We start from the raw sequence: 20,833 nt of genomic DNA, 5'->3' as shown, positions 1-20,833 counted from the left end.
TCTAACAAGTTCAACAAAATAAATTTATTCATAAAATTCTCACCTTGAAATTATTCCAAAACTCTAGCTATGGGATCATAAAAATCATGATGTATTTCAGTGAATAATTGGAAGAAGTTGAAAGGAAGAGGAAATATCAGGCAAGGCTTGAATGATATATTTTTAAATATTGAAGCCTGTTGAAAACTAGCAATGTCAGAAATCTTCTTGAGAACTAGAACTTCCAAATATTTTCCAAATGAATCAATAAAGTATGTTGGGAATCAAGATTGTTGTTAGACGAAAACCCCTAGGTATTAGTCAACGATCACATCGCCAAAGATAAGGATCCACGAGAGGCAGTTAATCCATGTCACGAAACACATGAGGACCGTTGGTTTTATGCAATGTCCAACACCGTGCCCCCCCCCCCCCCCCAAACGCAAGCCGAGTGTGTATCAAACTCGTGACCTACACTATGATACTACTTGTTGGGAATCACGATTTTCATTGGACCAAAACCCGCATGTATTAGTCAATGATAACATCACCAGAGATAAGGATCCATGAGAAGCGGTTAGTCCATGTCACAAAACACACGGAAAGCGTTGGTTTTAATAATGTCCAACAAAGTATGGATAGACATTTAGAAGATTTCTAGAAGTGTTATATTTTTTGCTAGAATGTAATGATGCACTCTCAAGTGTTTGAGCCTATGAAGAACTCATGATCATCAAATAAATTTTCAAAATAAGAATTAGCCGATGTTCATGCTTGAAATTCTAGAATTGATTCTCATGTATGCTTATTAATGCACTTGATGAGTACTGAGAGTTTGAATGCTCAAAGTGCCAGTACAATGTGCTCAGAAATTTAAAAATGAAATTTGAAAGAAACATAAATTCAAACTGAGAAAAATGAAAATAAAGTAGATTCCTTAAAAGTGTGAAGGAAAATCTTTGAAAATTCATCCCAACTATGTACAAAGGCAACTGGCAAGGATTGGCACCAGTGTTTAGCTTGACCTTTCAGCGTAAGAGTAAAGATCTTGCAAATAAAACCTTCGTCAATATTGAAATTATTACAATTTAAAATAAAATGAAGGAGATGATCAAAAGAAGAAATCTTACCATCAAATTTGATCTTAGACAGAGTCTTAACTACCTTTATCACAGTAGAAGTTGGTGGAAGCCTGGTAAATCAACTCCAAGGTGATATTTTAAGTGGAGCCATAGTAATAAGATAAAATATTAAAGCACAAAATCTTCAAAGAAATAATTTATTTTGGCCCTCCTTCTAGCACCAAAAATGTTGATGGGCAAAAATGACCTCATCAACATGTGAGGGAGACCACCAGGTCAAAGCCCCGACTAAGATCTTATCCATTTGATGTAGTGGTTCTGACTGGTTTAATTAGGTCTAGTTACTCTCTCTCTCGGATTATGGTTTGTTTGTTACTTACCAATAGAAAGAGAGAAATCAGATTTTTCCCTCTTGCAGAGCTCTTACAAGAAAGTGATCCTTAAGCTGAATTTACGGCTCAGCCAAGCCACAACTAAGGTCTGCCCCTGTGTGAGGGGACTTCTAGAATGCAGAATTAAATCTAAATGTAGATTTACTCTAAGATGCAAGTAAAAACTAATCCTATCTTGAATTGGAAAAAGGATAGCCCTTTCTCAATTCAAGAGAAGATGAACTAACTAACCAGGGGAAAAGGATTGTTTGTATGATGATTGAATTCAGAAAATAAGATTAAATTGCAATATGAAAAATAGTTTGCATTTTGCAATTTATTAGATTTCTTTATGCAAATCGAATTTACTTAAATAAATAGTTATCAAAGCAAATTAGAAATACATGTCTAAATCCAATAAAACAACTGAATTCATTATATGTTTTCATTAATTAAAGAAGTAGTTCATTCAATTAATGAAAGATAAAACAAAATGGGAATGTATTTAAACAATAAATAGTTACTACTTAGTACATTCCTATTTCAATGAATTCATATTAATTCTAATTATGTTATGCTCCTCAAAGATAGCTCTTGCAGAACTTCAATAGCATAAAACAATCAATACGACAATAGTGCTCAATATTAAAATGCAATATACTATTTAGAACAAAATTAAAATCAATTGTAGAAATTCTGGTAACAAAGTGATTAATTTACATCCCAGACAATAGTGCACATGAAATGAAAATTAATTAAATTCATACCAGAACTTCTTTACAAATTTTGCAGTCCATGAGCAGCTTTAGCTCCTTAGAGAAATTTCTTACAGTAGTGCAAAACAATCCTCTCTTTCAAAACTCAAAATGCTTTGTCTCTCCATAATTCAACTCACAATACACTACAAAAGTGCAAATGCACAACAAGAAAAATCACAGAATTTTCCCCTAACACCTCAGATCTGAAGTATTCCCCTCACATATAGCTATAATATCCTATACAAATGTTTTTCCAGAGCCTCTAGTTGCAAAGAAGAGGAACCTCTTCCTCATTCTCAAAACTGTTATTTAATAATTACAAGAATTTCCAACAATGGAAAATCGTTGAGTAGTTTTCTAGATTCTGAATTAGAGCAGCAAATTCCTCATTTTTCTCTTTGTTGGTCTCTCTCCATTGATCCAAAGTGTCTTAGATATGAATTTCTCCAACTGGTCTCCTCCCACAAACTAATCAAAATAAAAAATAAAATAAATTGCAAATTAGAAATTAGAAAAACAAACTCTCATGATATTGTTAAATTAAAATAAATAAAATCCAAAGAGATTTTCATGCTACAATTGCTTCAAATGGATTTGATTAGCTTTTGAACAATGTTGGAGAATGAATTAGTGACAACAGTTTTCTTAAGCCGACGAAATTTACTCAAATCAAATTAAGAAAACGAATTGTTGTTGCAAATTCATCACTTTGTCTTCTGCTGATTTTTGAGTTATTAAATGATTAAATTTTCTAAACTTATCATTCTCAGATTATTTTTCTCAGTCTTGGCTTTCTAACGAGCTATTGTGAGCTTCATTTTTTCATGTAAATCTTGAGATTACCTCTCCAAAGATGAAATGTCAAAACTGCCAAAATTCTGAAAAAATACATACACAGACCAAAATTAGAAAATTTTAATTAGAAATCCTAATTACAATTAAAAATATACAAAATAATTTAAATTATTAAATTAATATACAAATTATACCATTAAATTAAATTAATTACAAATTAATTAATTTACAAATCAATTAAATTATTTACAAAATTAATTATATATAAAGATTTTAATTAAAAGTTAACTAAAATTAATTTATTAAACAATAATTAAAATACATTAATTAATATTTAAATTAATTTAAAAATTATTAAATTAAAATATTAAATTAATTAATTAAAAAAAATCAATAGTTGGTTTTTGGTTCATTCGAATGAGTCGACAGTGAATAGGGGGATGGGACTTTATAATATGAAGTGGAGGCATAAGGATGGAGTAAGGAGATTTGGGGGGGGGAATCTCAGAGGAGGAATTTTAAAGAGTTACGAAATGATGAAGTTCTGAAGTATATATTTATTGTAATTAAATTGATTTAATTTTTATTGATGATAAAAATTTTATTGTTTGGAGTAGTAGAGTAGAGAAGGTGTCTCATAGAGCAAATAATTATGGTGATTCAGAAAAAGCTTTGACTCAATGATATAATATGAGACCAAGTAAATTGTGGAGTAGCATCTCTTTAAGAATTTTTGAAATTTCAAGAAGAGTGTTATCTGTTGCAATTTTAGATTTGTTGTAGACCTTTTACCTTGCAGAGTTGAGGAAACACAATTGTTGCAGACTAGTGCCTCAATTGCAGATTAGTTGCTAAATCTTGAATAGAAGAACAAATTTGTTTTCGCTTGGTCAAGGGATTTGTTGGGCCTTGAAGTTCTTGTGTGTAGGTGAAATTCGTATGAGGTTGATGTTTGTGCATTATTGAGGCCAATCCATATCTGTATTTGAAACCTACTCAGCCATCTTCTCAAGGATGTCGACATTCTGAGGCACATTTACTAATGATCTTCATGTTAGAAAGGAAATTATTATTTGATAAAGTCAATCATATACTGTTGCACAGTCCTGATATTCACTTTAATATTTTTTTGTGACAAGCCAATGTAGATGATCCTCTTATTTGATATCAATCATTCATCATAGTTTCCATAGAACACCTTGGATATACACAGTAACAATTCCGGACATCTGAAGCTTATTTTTTCTAAGTGTACACAAGCTAATGAAACACTAAAAGTTCTTGTGAGAAGACGAGCTATATGAGAGATAATATCTTTCTAAAGATGTGAGTTTCCATAACTACAATATCTCTACAAAATTGTGAGTTCCTCAAAAAGTAAAAATATGTAATGATACAAGTTCCTCAGAAGTAATTTCTCTGCAATAAATATCTTGTATTTGCACAAAAGAGGATAGTCTCTGTCCTGTGGAGAAATATTCTAGCTACATTTCCCAGCTCGGACTATGTGGAAGACTGTTTGGATAAGCCTATTTTGGTGTCTTTTTATCTCAGATCTGTGGAAGTTGTTCATGCAATGGACCTATGGAGAAAGATTGTTTTCAAATTTGTGCTAACTTTAGAATAGCTATTTGACATTTGTATAGGATTCTTAAAGCAAACTTCATGACTCTTTGTTGAAGCAGTGTTCCTTGCACATATTGATCAATCACTAAAGCATATTTTCTATAATTAAAGACCATCTTGGACACTTGTTGGAAGACTTGAGTAGAAGTTAAAGACCATCTTGGACACTTGTTGGAAGACAATTTTGAAGTAGTTGTTCAAACTTCGAGGTGACACACAGGAAACACTGATTCCAGAAGAAGAGAAAACTCATCCCGGTGTAAGATCAATGCTCTTCTAAGACGATGATGTGGTCATATAAAAGGGATCTTACACTTATTTGGAGTTCTTTGGGGAGCAACATCATATTACCATTAAGCAAAGACTTGGAAGATTATAGTATTTGGAGTTGTTAAGGCATCCAAAGATGAAACTTCTTCACCATTGAAAACATCTTATTCACAATACTAAGATGGTTAGTCAACTATCGAACAAAAAAGATCTTCAATATGAAGAACTAAAATTTTGAGTTTATCAAGAAATAACCATCCATGTTACATGTTCCAGCAAAAGAGTCCTTTGTGAGTTTTGGGAAATATGTTGAAAGTATGCTCAAAAGTGTTTTGGAAAGGAAGATCTTCCATATTAAAAGCTCCCAATCAATAAAAGGAAAAAAAGAAAGAAGATTCTATGTAGAATAGCTAATTGATCACATGAAGAAATACATCTTGATGACAAGGGGAGCAATATGAAGGTGACAAAAACAAGGGGAAGCACAACAATAAAGAGAGTATCCCGATGACAAAACAAGAGAAATTTGTCAAGAAGACGTTGAAAGAAGAAGAATATTGGCATCAACGACAAAGGGGGAGAAGACGTTGAAAGAAGAAGAATTTTCCATCAATGACAAAGGGGGAGATTGTTGGATAAAGTTGTCATTGATGTCGATAGAAGGTACCCTAGGTGCATTGTTGAAAGAAAAACCTAACCCTAAAGTACATTGATGGAAGGGTGTTGATGGAAAACCCTAGAAGTTTGAAGAGTATGTATTGACATTTATATGGAAGAAGCCTCAGGTCTATGGAGAATAACCTAAGTATCGGGTATACACCATGAAGGGTATATGCTAAGGACCTGCAAGGTTGCAGAGACATGAGTAAAAATCATGTTAATAGGACCAATAATGTATATATATGACATATATATAATATATCATACATCAAAAATTAACCATATATATGATATATCGGATATAACCATCACTCCAGTCCCACACCTCAGTGTTCACATATCTCACCATCTAAATTTTGTTGTGGTCCATGTGGTCCCCACCCTACCCATGTCAGCACTCATCTACCATGGATTCGCTCTAGATCAATGAACAGGAGCGGGTACATATTTTTAACCTATATGCTAAATCGCTCACCAATCACAATCTGTCTGTAAGCTGGCTCTTCTGCTCATGTCGCCTCTCCAACTCCAATCGATGTGCCTCCTCATTGATTGAAACAACTATATATATATATATATATATATATATAACGATGATCTTTCGAATAAGGATCGAAGCAATCAAGGATCAAATCATTTTTGGTAGACGCATTCATTTCTAAAGCAGCAAGGATGTGAGAAGAACTAGGGGAGAGATGTCTAATGTTGTGCAGGGACCAGTAATTGATATAGTATTGGTCCCACCAAACCACTAAAAAATTGAGACTTTTGCAACCAATATTTAAACAAAGATAAATAACATTAAGTATAAATAAGTATTAATTTATGTCCAAAATTTCCCAAAACATTGACTGGGCCCACAACTGTCCATAAATAGTATCTTAATACTTAAGAGTGCAAACCATATTGACCCAACTAAAAAACAGATAAAACCATAAATGCTTCCAAAATGGCCTATTCCAGAAGTACAAAGTAGCGGCCACTTCAACCCCCACTCATCAAAACTGAAGCTTTGTATCCCAAATAAATATCCATACCTGCACATAATAAAAGTGAATGTATGTCAGCCATAACTGTTGTGTTGTTCAACATTTAAACCCCCTATGTTCAATAAATGACACCCAACCCAATAACATTTAAACCCACTTTGTTCAATAAATGACACCCAACCCAATAACTTCAATAAATGACACCCAACTCATTCTATTTCTCATTAAAACAAATCAAAGCACATGGATCAACAAATAACAAATTCCCAACCATTAGATCACATCAAATTAAATCCAGACCACACATTCAAAATGAAGCCATTGCAATCCATGTCCATCCTTACCACCAATTAAATTCAAGTGCCAAAAACTATAAAAGAAGTTCAACCATTATTGAAGTTGCATGTTACGCTTTCAAACTATTCAGCAACCTTGAAGACAAAACATCACAGAACAGTTGCCAGTAAATCCAAGTTAGTTATATCAATTACAACACATTTTTCTTATAGTTTTGTTTTCATTTATCACAGTTCTTACAGTTTCAACTTCATGAAAATCAACACACAGCGTATTTCAGTTTCAATTTCAGTATCGATTTCGAAAATATTGAGTGGACAATTCACCTATTTCTATGCTCAAACTTATAGACGTAATTTAGTTTCAATTTAGTGTAAGGAAAGTATTGATTTTATTTGCTTGGTGTGCCCGGCAAGAAAAGTTGTTGTTTAAAAAATTATTTCTACAAATCTTATACCGCTTTATTTCTAAAGAAGTAAACTATCATCTTATACCGTTTTATTTATGAAGCAATAAACTATTTTCTTCGTAATAGAAGTAAACCATGGTCACAAGTTGCCACAACAACGAAATTTTATACATCTTATCAATTAAAAGGATTGGACATAGTGAAGCAGCCTTAGCCTCCATTCACTTAACACAATAATGGTAGCACCTTAGGTATTGCAGTAGAAGTTTGGTTGCTTGGATATTTCTCTAGTGACATGAAGGCTAAAATAGCAACTTATCATAAGACAGCATGCAAAAATATGTAGGAACATGATGATCAACTCAATTGAAATTTGTCTAACCATAATTTCACAAGGCAATTTCTTTCTGAGAATCATTTTTAACAAAAGCTTAATGAAATTATATAATAAGAAACAAAAACTATGGCCCAATTGGAAGATAAGCATAGATTTATTGTCCTTCTGTTGGTTGTAATATAGATCAGAAGCTTCAGATAAGTTGCTTAATTAGTGGTCAACTATTGCAATACAACTTTGGGTGTTGGAACCAAAAACCTTGTATGAGGCCACCAATAAACATCATCAAGACCAATGGTAGCATAAACAAGACCTGCAAAATAAAGTGAAAACAAAAAAAAGTTGAAAGGAGAAAAGGAAAAGGGGGTTTAGATAATTCTTGAAATATGATCAGAAAGTAAACAAAACAATGTAAAAGGAAGAAAATAACATAAACAAATGAACAAGAAGCAGTGGAAGGGCCCTATTGGAAGGTTGTTGTACACAAGGGGAAACCTATCAGAATGAAGGACCACAAAGAAGGCACAACCAGCCTCAAACTATTGCAAATGTGGCAAACTGCACCCTCATTACTCCTATTCACTTTATCTAATTTGATATATGAGGTCAATAATTACTCAAAACTTTACAAATTGATAATATGCTTTCTTGATTTAAGAAAAAGGCATGGCCTCTCTTATATATGTAGACAAGATGCAAATAAGAGTTGTAGTTGAAATGAATGTTTACATGACTAGAAACTTCAACTGTAAGTGACATGAGGAAAAAATTTGTTATGGTGGCAAAGTTGTGATCAAGAGTGCTTTAGGGGGTCTCAAGTTGGAGCCTTGGTCAAATTAAATACCATGCTTGGTTTGGCCAATGATAACTCCTTGATAGCCAGAGATCCATTTCTGGAGAAGTGCATCCTTACAGAAAACAACAAAACAATATTTTAAGTAGTCAAACCGAACAAGAGCTCTGTTGGGAAATGCATAACAAAACCAATCAATACAATCATGGTATTTTAAGTGTAAAGACAAGTTATCAAAACAACAATCACTGATAATTTTGAAGACATACAACAAAATGATTCTATATATTTGATTTTTCAAGGATACTAACATACATGTTGATAATTTCCTGTAATAAAGCAAAAGTATTTTTGCCTTGTATGAAAGCATAATTTACAAATATTCTTATCTAAATGCATGCAATAATTTTATAGGTTGTTGCATCTATGGCAAAAGGTAGTTATGTTGCTTGTACAAGGAGAAGTGGCAAGGGAGTGACAAGGAGTGCACAGCTGCAATGCACATAGTCTGATGAGGATAGGACAGGCGATGTCAATGTCAACAATGCCCCAGGGAACATTGTTGAGGATGGCCATGCAACTAAAGCTGATGTTAACACAGCATCAGCCACAGAACCACCATCAACAACAGTCCAAGGGGCAAGTTCAACTAAAAAGATCAGTGCTATAAGAGGATGGACAAAAGAAGAAATGTTAGTTGCAATTGACGACATAGAGTTTAATGGATACTCAGTTCGGGCATCTGCAAAAAAACATGGTATTCCTCCCTCATCAATACATTATTGGATAAATGAACTGACTCATACAAAACGTAGAGGGCCTCTTACAGTTATGACTGAGGAGGAGGAGGCCGAGGTGGTTGAGTGGTGTAAAGAGATGGCCCAATTGGGACATGGGCTAGAGTTGATACAACTCAAATCCACAGTTGCTCAAATCTGTCAAGGGAGGCCAAACCCATTCAAAGATGGGTTTCCTGGTAAATCATGGTGGTTTGGGTTTAAAAAAAGGCATCCAAAACTTGTATTGCATACTGCTGAGGTCCTTGACAGAGACAAAGCATTAAATTTGCGCCCTGCAGTTGTGCAAAAGTTCTATGACACACTTTCTAATGCTTACGATAAACATTCTTATGGAGCAGACCATATATGGAACTGTGATGAAACAGGTTTACAGGCAGGGAGGAATTGTGGCATGCGGGTAATTACTAAGAGAGGGAGCCAAAATGTGCCAAAGATTTTGCCTAAGAGTAGGGAGTGGAAAACTATTTTATGTTGTGTCAATGCAATTGGTACTTCAATCCCAAGATTTTATCTATTCAAAGGTAAAAATCAACTAAAAAACTATATACAGAACTGTGAACCAGGTGCATGCATGGCTGCACATCCCCATGCATGGATGACTAAAGAACTGTTTTTAAGTTGGCTTTTTCACTTTGCTTTATCGGTACCAGGTGGCGTCTCGCCTAATAACAAACACCTATTGATATTAGATGGCCATGGGAGCCACATGGTTGTACAAACAATTTAGGCATCGACCTATTGACATTGCCCGCTCATACCACTCACAGAATGCAACCCCTTGATGTTAGTGTGTTTGGCCCTTTCAAGAACTATTTCAGGTCGAAGCGTGCTGCATGGATGGCAAAGAATCCAGGGGTTGAGGTGAAAAGGTTCGAGCTGGCAGAGTTTGCAAGTAAAGCTTTTAAAAGGGCTTTGACACCATCAAATATCAAGGCTGGCTTTAGGAGGACAGGAATTTGGCCACTGAACTATGATGCTCATATGCATGATTTTGGTTGTAGCCAAGCGTTTCATGTGGATGGTCAGGAAGAAGGGAATGCCCAAACAGGTGTTGAAGTGCAAGAAGTAGATGACCAAGATGATGTTGTTGCAGCTGGTAATATGATTTCCCTCTCTCAAGGACACTTATATGATGAAGATGATGAAACTGTATGTGAAACACAGTATAACCATGAACAAATTCGCAGTAACATGGAGATCGTTCCACCAACTCAAGAACATGAAACTCCTGTTGTTGATATTGTTAATGACATTGTTGAACATGCAGTTGACAATGACCAATTGACATTGCCAAGCCAAGTAACCCCACCTTCATGGCTAGCAGAAGCAATGATTAATATGAATGCACATAGTGTCTCAACAACCAATGAACAAAGCATGAACATGCCCTCACAACCAGTAGAATTGAACAGTGAAATTGTTCATTTTTTTGTGGACAATAGATCAATGGAAGAAGATGAAGCACATAATGAGGCATCAAATGAAGATAATGATATAGTTCAATCAGTTCCATCAGATACTAAAAGGGAAGTACCAAGCAATGACATGCAGGTGGGAGGGGTGGAGAAGATACTTGGTCAGTTCCTAAAGCTACCAGTAGAGAGAGTATCAATGAAAAAAAAGCAAGGTGCACCGGGTAGTCTTCGTTTGGGCCGAAGCTCACAGTTACTCACCTCAGAGGACTATATAAACATGTTAGTTGAGTCTGAAAAAAAGAAATTTGAAATGCAAGAATTAAAATAGAAAAAGAAGGATCTAGTCAAGGAGAAGAAGGCAGCAAGGATTGTTGCAGCGCAACATCGAGCAGATGAAAGGATTGAAAGAGATAAAGCAAGGCAAGTTAAGGACCAACAAAAGTAAATGGCAAGACAGGAAAAGGAATCAAGAAAAACACAACAAATGCTTGAAAAGGAACAAGGGATGATCAATATGGTTGACAATGATACAAGCATAGCTGATAAAACCAGGATTATTTCAAACTCATTGGACTCCATTGCAGATAATACACCAATATTCCAAGCTCTCATAAACATTCAAGTGCCTCACTATCAAACTGAGGGTTTACCCACTCTCCTTATTCCTACCAAAGTTGGTGTCAATTCTATATATGCTCATTACACACCTCCACTTAATGCAGGGGTCAATAGTGCAAATGTGAGGTATGGGTACTCAATACCTCCATGGTTGGAAGCTGCAAATTGGACTCAATCATATGGCAGCAATCAACCATTTCCTAACCAACCCTTTTTACGTAGGCCAACCTACCTGGCTCAAGAAGGTAACTCGGGGAGTTTTGGCACTCAAGATTCTCAAAGCCATAAAGAATAGGGGTGTCATATGTTTTTGGTTGTAACCACATTATGATGTAGATTTTGGATGGATTGTATCATTTCTTGTCACATAAACATTTGGGCTTACAACCTAGGTTGTTTTATTTCATACTGTGTGCGACATTGTAGCCAAAATCCATTTTAGAAGGAACATCTATAGTCTATTATAATGTAGAAATCTTATAAGATTCTCAAGGCCATAAATAATAGGGGTGTCATATGTTTTGGGTTGTAACCACATTATGATGTGGATTTTGGATGGATTGTATCTTTTTCTTGTCACAGAAACATTTGGGCTTACAATCTAGGTTATTTTATTTCATATTGTGTGCGACATTGTAGCCAAAATCCATTTTAGAAGGAACATTATCGCTCTATAAACTTATTGCTTTGAAATGCTAACAACATTATGGTTCTATGCATTCACTACATTGAAAATCCAACAGCAGCTTGTTTGGTTGTAAAGCAGTTTTGTTTGCGAGCTAAGCACAATTGTTTATAAAAAATTGACTAATAACACTGAAAAACTATTTATTACAGTGGAAGAAATATAGTTTGTCCTGGTTAAAAATCTAAACAAGAATCAAGTCCTGACCTGCCTATCTATTGCGGTGGAAGAAATATAATTTGGGATGGTTAAAAAACCAAACAAGGATCAAGTCCTAACCTGCCTTTCGTTATTGGACAGCTCTCCTATTGAGATACATGGCTTCTTGATCAGGCCTAAGCCATGTTCAGGTGTGGATTGATAGTCAAACACCTCCCCTCAATCAATATTCATAGTTAATATTTAGCTATATGAAACTCATAGCATGCAACCATGGTTTCCATAACATGATGAAATTTAAAATTCCAAGATCAAGCAAGTAATATTCATCTAGTGATGTGCAATAGTACCTAATCACAAATGTTTATAAAAAATTGATTAATAACACTGAAAAACTATTTATTACAGTGGAAGAAATATAGTGTGTCCTGGTTAAAAATCTAAACAAGGATCAAGTCCTGACCTGCCTATCTATTGCAGTGTAAGAAATATAATTTGGGCTGGTTAAAAAACCAAACAAGGATCAAGTCCTAACCTGCCTTTTGTTATTGGACTGCTTTCCTATTGAGATACATGGCTTCTTGATCAGGCATGAGCCATGTTCAGGTGTGGATTGACAGTCAAAAACCTCCCCTCAATCAATATTCATAGTTAAGATTTAGCTATAAGAAACTCATAGCATGCAACCATGGTTTCCATAACATGATGAAATTTAAAATTCCAAGATCAAGCAAGTAATATTCATCTAGTGATGTGCAATAGTACCTAATCACAAATGTTTATAAAAAATTGATTAATAACATTGAAAAACTATTTATTACAGTGGAAGAAATATAGTTTGTCCTGGTTAAAAATCTAAACAAGGATCAAGTCCTGACCTGCCTATCTATTGCAGTGGAAGAAATATAATTTGGGCTGGTTAAAAAACCAAACAAGGATCAAGTCCTAACCTGTCTTTCGTTATTGGATTGCTCTACTATTGAGATACATGGTTTCTTGATCAGGCCTGAGCCATGTTCAAGTGTGGATTGATAGTCAAACACCTCCCCTCACTCAATATTCATAGTTAAGATTTAGCTATAAGAAACTCATAGCATGCAACCATGGTTTCCATAACATGATGAAATTTAAAATTCCAAGATCAAGCAAGTAATATTCATCTAGTGATGTGCAATAGTACCTAATCACAAATGTTTATAAAAAATTGATTAATAACACTGAAAAACTATTTATTACAGTGGAAGAAATATAGTTTCTCCTGGTTAAAAATCTAAACAAGGATCAAGTCTTAACCTGCATATCTATTGCAGTGGAAGAAATATAATTTGGTTTGGTTAAAAAACCAAACAAGGATCAAGTCCTAAATTGCCTTTCGTTATTGGACTGCTCTCCTATTGAGATACATGGCTTCTTGATCACGCTTGTGCCATGTTCAGGTGTGGATTGACAGTCAAACACCTCGCCTCACTCAATATTCATAGTTAAGGTTTAGCTATAAGAAACTCATAGCATGCAACCATGGTTTCCATAACATGATGAAATTTAAAATTCCAAGATCAAGCAAGTAATATTCATCTAGTGATGTGCAATAGTATCTAATCACAAATGTTTATAAAAAAATGATTAATAACATTAAAAAACTATTTATTACAATGGAAGAAATATAGTTTGTCCTGGTTAAAAATCTAAACAACGATCAAGTCTTGACCTGCATATCTATTGCAGTGGAAGAAATATAATTTGGACTGGTTAAAAAACCAAACAAGGATCAAGTCCTAAATTGCCTTTCGTTATTGGACTGCTCTCCTATTGAGATACATGGCTTCTTGATTAGGCCTATGCCATGTTTAGGTGTGGATTGACAGTGAAACACCTCCCCTCACTCAATATTCATAGTTAAGGTTTAGCTGTAAGAAACTCATAGCATGCAACCATGGTTTCCATAACATGATGAAATTTAAAATTCCAAGATCAAGCAAGTAATATTCATCTAGTGATGTGCAATAGTACCTAATCACAAATGTTTATAAAAATTGCTTAATAACACTGAAAAACTATTTATTATAGTGGAAGAAATATAGTCTGTCCTGGTTAAAAATCTAAACAAGGATCAAGTCTTGACCTGCCTATCTATTGCAGTGGAAGAAATATAATTTGGGCTAGTTAAAAAACCAAACAAGGATCAAGTCCTAACCTGCCTTTTGTTATTGGACTGCTCTCCTATTGAGATACATGGCTTCTTGATCAGGCCTGAGCCATGTTTAGGTGTGGATTGACAGTCAAACACCTCCCCTCAATCAATATTCATAGTTAAGATTTAGCTATAAGAAACTCATAGCATGCAACCATGGTTTCCATAACATGATGAAATTTAAAATTCCAAGATCAAGCAAGTAATATTCATCTAGTGATGTGCAATAGTACCTAATTTTGATTGGGCAAAGTCTGAATAGTACACAGTGATACTGATAGACCTTGGCAGCGTCTTCATATTGTTTTTCAACATCTCAATTATGTCAATATTGCTGAATGTGCAAATCAGCCAGGAACTCAGCCTACCGAAACCTCAAAATTTTGACCATATTGATGAGTGCTTTGAAAAGTTAAGTAGTTGAAGATTCAGCTGACTGAATCAGGAGATCAATATGTTAAATTACACAAAACTTACATCAATCAAGTTTTGCCTAATGTTTATAAGGTTTTAACCTCTAATATTTTTCATCGTGCAATAGTTCTCCTGATAATTTAAACTCTATTTTTTCTATGGGCCACTAAAGAAATCAACTGTCAAAATTTTAGAAAATGTTGCCATTTCAGCATCTATAAATTGCAAAAATTGTCAGCCTCTCTCAATAAACTACATATTTAATTTTTCTTCTTAAATTTATTTAGCATGCCAGTTAGAAAATTTACGGCAAAAAATACCCCTTCCCAGTATAACAAACTAGCAAGAAATGTCCACACCACCCACTGAAAAGAGGTAGCAGCTTGGCAATGCCTAGGGTTTCCCAAAGGTGAAATCTTTGATATCACATATTTTGTTTTGATTGCCGAACCCCGTCGGCGAGGAAGAGGTTGGTCTGGTGGTCTGAGGAAAGCATACAAAGCCAGCAAGCCAGCTATATAACTAAGCCATACAGACAAAGCCAGTAATACAATGTCCAACAAATGCTTCAAAACCCTAAACCCTCAAAACCCTAAACCTGCAAAACCCTTTGAAATCCTGAAACTCCAAGAGCAAAAATAACAAAAATTCCAATAGGAAGGTGAGGTGTTGAAAAACACAGTGGCAATGGCTGGTAGGATTTTTCCTACCGGATAGACGTAGAAGCCATGTCCAAGCATCTTCCATGTCCAGACCTTCTCCAGAGCTCGCCAGACCTTCTCCAGAGCTCACCAGACCTTCTCCAAAGCTCACCAAACCTGCAACCAACTTGGAAAACATGAAAAAAGTTGGAAATTAGCCAATGGCATAAATATTCACAGACATTTCGAAACAAAAACCATAAAAACCTGAAAATTACCTGTAAATTTACCTTTGACCTCGAACTGGCTAGAAATTGGTACTGGCTCCTCCCCAAACAACAGGTCGCGTGAATGAAACAACCACCAAGGTATTTGTAAACCCCGGTGGTCCAGAATGAACAACAATTGCAGGCGGAATGAAACAAGAACAGCAGAAACCATGTTCCGTTAATGAGTTCGTGCAAGCAAACTAGCCCGGTTAGCAGGTCAACAATGGCGAACAAGGCGCATAGGTAATGGAGCCATCCCGCACCATTGTCGGCAAAGGGCTTCTCCCAAACACTGGACCCGAACAGAAATACATGGAGTAGAATAGACATCGCGACAAACAGGCGGAAACAACCGAAGAGCAGGTCGAAATTAGGTTTTTGAAGGGCTGACACCCACCACAACACATGGCAGGACACGTCGGGCAGGTGTCGTACATGCAGGAGTGCCATCCACATGGGTGTAGCTGAGGTGGAGGGGAGGGCGCACAGGTAATGGCGTCCCTCCCCTATTAAATCATATTTGTGAAGAATCTATCTTCGGATCAGTTGAAGCTCTGTAAAGACAAGTTTTATTGTTCAGGTATATGTACCTCTGTGAACTTGTGGAATATCCTTTCTCGACTGTGATTGCATAACTAAAAAAGAAAAGTTTCGGACCTGTGAAGATGTATTTTTAGATCTACGAAGCTTATTATTTCTTAACCATGTGGAGAATATATTTTCAATTCTATGAAGTTCAAATTAAATTTGGTGTATGGGATTTTGTGGAGACAGAGTGTTAAGAAGCCCTTTGATATCTATAGGAGTAGATTTGGGCCTTCATCTTGAAGCAGTTATTGACATATTAGGGAGTAGTATACAACAAAATTAAAACATTTGTTAAGGAAGACAAGAAGAATTGTTAGAAGAGATTTATTTGAAGACATTATAAGCCTTGTTGAAGCAATTTTTATATTGCAGATTCTATTTGGCATCACAACCCCTGAAGCTAGCATCCTTAAGTAGATGATTTTGAAGAAACCTGTGTAGCAAAGGAAGAATACTTACAGCAGCATATTGAAGATCAGTTGAATATCTTTTATTGACTTGTTGAAGCTGAGAATTTGTTGTGTAGGCCATCAAGGAGTAGCATGATTGAATATTTGATGTAGTCACTTATGAAATTTGATTGGGTATCACGACGAGTTTGGAAGACACCTTCTATAGTAAACAAAGTTGTCATTAATGAACTAGTAGATTGTTGAAAACTTGTTGAAGATACCCTAGAGCTATATTGCAAAATTGTCAAGGCTTGTTGAAGAAGTGTTTGGGAAGCCATGAAGAACAACTTATACTCATTATTGAAGAACCTGAAGCAGATTGAAAGGGTTGGTTCCCTATAGGTTGGGGCCTCATAAAAACAAAGTTGGACTCTTGGAAAGATAAAGTTTGAGCTTGTACTGCAAAGAGGATTGGAATCCTCTAAAAGACCTAGTTGGAGCTTGGTGGTGCACAAGGTTGGAGCCTTGAAGTGCAGGTTGGAATCTGGTTGATTTGAACACTAGTGTCCTCATCTAGGTTTGGATCCCTGATCTTTGTTGTATTTGAATTATTGTAAGAGGATTGGTGCCCTCACCATATATTGATTAATAAAATTATTTATTTTGCCATTGTTCATTTTGTGTTCTATTTAAATGATCTTAATTGGTTAAAAATAACAATTGTAAAAAAAGAATATTGATTCACTCCCCCTCTTAGTATTTCCAACATCTTCATGGCTTGGTAATTCCCATCGCTTTTGTGCTTTTCCAAATTGTGATAAAATTAAAAATGTTAAGGTTTTAACATTGATATTGAATATATTAGATATGATTTGTCATTGTAATTACTATTGTCATAAAATGCATTTCAGATTTGGTTTTTGCATGATAATATTTCCGTATAGGGCTTCAACTTGTTGGCACAAAATTGGATTATTTCTCTTGGATTTTGTTGTTGATTGGACTTAAAAATAAGTTAAATATTATTTATTGTTCATTTCTGTAAATTATATTTCATGCAGTGGCAAGATCTGGATTATCCACAGTTTCGTGTTCATTCTGTCGACGTTTCGAACCCCAAAGGGGGTCCATCATCAGGACTAAATTAGATAGAGTATGAATGAAAGCTTATTGAGAGAAGAGTCTGTCGACCTGGGTATAAATAAACCTAGACCCCTAATTTTTATAAAGAAGCCGACATTTATATATATGAGTTCTAATTTATTTTTATTTATTTTTATTTTATTTTTATTTTTATAAAAACTTAATTAATTATTTATTTAGTTGATCAACTAAATAAATAATTAATTAAGTTTTTATAAAACTATTATAAAAATAAAATAAAATAAAAATAAATTAGAAATCATCTATATAAATGTCGGCTTCTTTATAAAAATTAGGGGTCTAGGTTTATTTATACCCAGGTCGACAGACTCTTCTCTCAATAAGCTTTCATTCATACTCTATCTAATTTAGTCCTGATGATGGACCCCCTTTGGGGTTCGAAACGTCGACAGAATGAACACGAAACTGTGGATAATCCGGATCATGCCATTGCATAAAACTACCACAGAAGCTTAAAATCTAACATTATATTTCATATTAGCACTAAGGTAAATTCATAGGGACTAGATCTAGGAATTCTCTAGGAAAGAGGTGAAACTTTTAAATTTGCATTGAAGTATTGAGAGAAAATATTTCTACATGGTATTAAAGCTATTTTGGTTGAGTTCATTTTTTTGGTGATAGACGGAGTTGGTATTTTAGTTGTGGTGTACCTATGGTAGGTGCTTGACGTTGTTGAGGTTGTTAGGTGTGAAACCCTAAGTCACCTAGGAAAAGTGTTTGAACTCTAGAAGGGTTTTGTCTACTTCATATATATTTGATTTGCACTTTACGAGTGTTTCAATATGTTAAAAATGACTCTCAGTCATAGTGAGTGTCATATGTTGAAAAGAGATTCCATTTTTGTTCCTTGGAAGATCAGGTTATAGTTTCTTATGGAGGAAGTCAATCTTTGGGGGCATGTTGTAAAAGTGGTTTTAGAATCTACTAATACAAGACAAACCCCCCGCCCCAATCATAAGTATGAGACCAAGAGAAATCAAATTATTATTGATTTGGTAAAGGATCACTTCATCCCCATTGTAGAGAAGATGACAAGTAGGACATGTTTGAGGCATTGATTGATTTGTTTCAATGCTCTTCCATCTCTTGAAAGATAATTTACAAAACAAACTTTTATCCATGTATCGCTATAGGTAATACACAAGACACACATACAACTTTACACTGCTGGGAGAGATTTGGAAAGGGCTCATTGATGGTTGTAGGTACTTAGTCAAAACGGATAGCGCAGGGATAAATTGTTTTCACATCCTTTGGTCTATAATGTCGAAAAGGAAACACGATGACTCACTGCTTTTAGCATGGGATAAACAGAGTACAAGTAATGTTCTCACACTATCGATGCAACACAAATAAGAGTACTATGGGAAAAACATCGATTTTAGGGTCTAACACATTTTCATATGTTAATGCTTCTTGTTGTGATATACAACAACCATTTATATGTCTGATTTCGGACTCCTGTAGAGATTGTTATCCACAGCAACATCTATGTGGGAAAAGGTGTGCTATCAGCATCATCTTTGTGGGAAAAGTTGTGCTACCAGAGGTTTCTCCATCGAAATAGCAACCAATAGGGTACCTAAGTTGCACACAGATGAAGAATAAAGAATATTGTTGTCTAAGGTCTGGGACATCATTATACAAACAATAGACATTTTTGTTCAGCAGACCAAGATCTGGAAAGGTAAATATGTGATTAATATTATATATACATGTGTGATAGTATTTAGTGCAAGGTAGATCTAAGCCACAAATCTGTTGGCATTTTGTTAAAGCTAACCTATAATTGTTCTTGAATATTCTGAACAAGTAAAGCAGGACTGGCTATTCAATACAAAATATAAACTGATAGGAACAAGGCTGACTTCTGAAAAGTGTAAAAAATGGTATGGTTTGAAGGGACCGATCCCTTTGAAAAGTACCTCTATGCGAATTAGATCCCTGGAAATTGTCTATGTCTCAATGTTAGTGACATCTCAACACATTTACCAATTTTGAGAGCTTTCGTAGGCAGGAAACAATGTATGTAGAGCTTCTAGGTCGGTGGGATTCGCAATTTGTGAGAAAGAGTGAACATATCACATAGTATTTGCTTATTTCACTACTTGCAAAATATCTACAGTTTTTTAAATTAATTTCTACTTATGAGTCATACGTCTTTTAAAGTAAATTATACTTATTTTCATAATTTTAAGGGGTTTCATGGATCCATAAATAAAGAATGAACAAATGGAACAAGAGCTTACTAATGGTGACATCGCAATCGAGGCTCTAAAGCATCTTGTCAATTCCCTTGGGGCTGACTAAGGAGTGCAGGATTCTTGCAACAGTCCTGGCAGCCGCAATGTTGGCCTTCTAAGCATCCTTTTACTCGGATCTTCTGCTCCTTCTCCTTTACTATGATAAATGGCCTCTCGAAATCATCAAATGCTAATGCCATCCGTGCAAACAGTAACAGAATGCAACACAGAGATTAAAGACGAAACATACAAGCGTGGTTGCAAAAAAAATAATGGATTTTAAATCAGAAACCTGACATGCATGTACTCTCTGTGTGGAAGACTAAATGTGGGTGAAAATTCATTGAAGTTACAAATGGATCATACCTTGGTGCCATCAATAGACTGAAGATCTGATGGTGGGGTTCGAAGGGTCTGCCATGGGTAAAACCCTCATTGGAAACTCTCTGCAATCTCGTTTTGGCTCCTGCCTTTTGAAAAATGAACAAATCCTCATTGTCCTGGAACGTAAATGAATTAATGATTATCTTTTTCAAAAATGTTGAAATTTTCCCTTGCCAAAAAATGATACAATTTTAGTTGTATTAATTGAGAAACTAACTACTCTTACATATTTTTTTGGTTTATGTTCGAAAACTTTTATCAAATAGTGGTATTTATCATAATAACAATAATTATCTAATTTTAAGGTTGGGGTTTATATGCAATGATTTTGTTGTTAAAGTTTAGTGGACAGAATTTGAGATCTCTCGAAGGAAACAAGTGCTTTTAACTTGGTTGTACTGAAAACATTTATGTATTCTCGCATATTAGGTGGGTGCAAGCAAAAGAGAGTATATAGTAAGTGGATTTAATAGTTAAAAACAAGTGTTAGTTTCTTAAAAG

General features: G+C 34.9%; 1 long non-coding RNA gene across 3 annotated transcripts; it reads right to left on the bottom strand.

Moving 5' to 3' along the window:
* Positions 1–6,321: 6,321 nt before the first annotated feature.
* LOC149201658 (uncharacterized) lies at positions 6,322–20,469 on the bottom strand. 3 transcript variants are annotated; one of them, XR_016253465.1, is made up of 4 exons: positions 20,315–20,469; positions 19,955–20,138; positions 15,359–15,476; positions 6,322–6,578 (listed from the first exon to the last, which is right to left on the bottom strand). It is a non-coding gene; the product is annotated as an uncharacterized LOC149201658 (long non-coding RNA). The 3 variants fall into 3 exon arrangements; XR_016253467.1 differs by having other exon boundaries at positions 15,359–15,466; XR_016253466.1 differs by lacking the exon at positions 15,359–15,476.
* Between the last annotated feature and the right edge of the window lie 364 nt (positions 20,470–20,833).

Source organism: Pinus tabuliformis, chromosome 2_1 (genome assembly GCF_031772625.1).
Source record: "Pinus tabuliformis cultivar Carrire ecotype Pingquan chromosome 2_1, CPIR1, whole genome shotgun sequence".
In the NCBI taxonomy this organism is placed as follows: Eukaryota; Viridiplantae; Streptophyta; class Pinopsida; order Pinales; family Pinaceae; genus Pinus; species Pinus tabuliformis.
The sequence above is the reverse complement of the archived record's forward strand: the minus strand, read 5'-3'. Positions and strand labels throughout refer to the sequence as shown.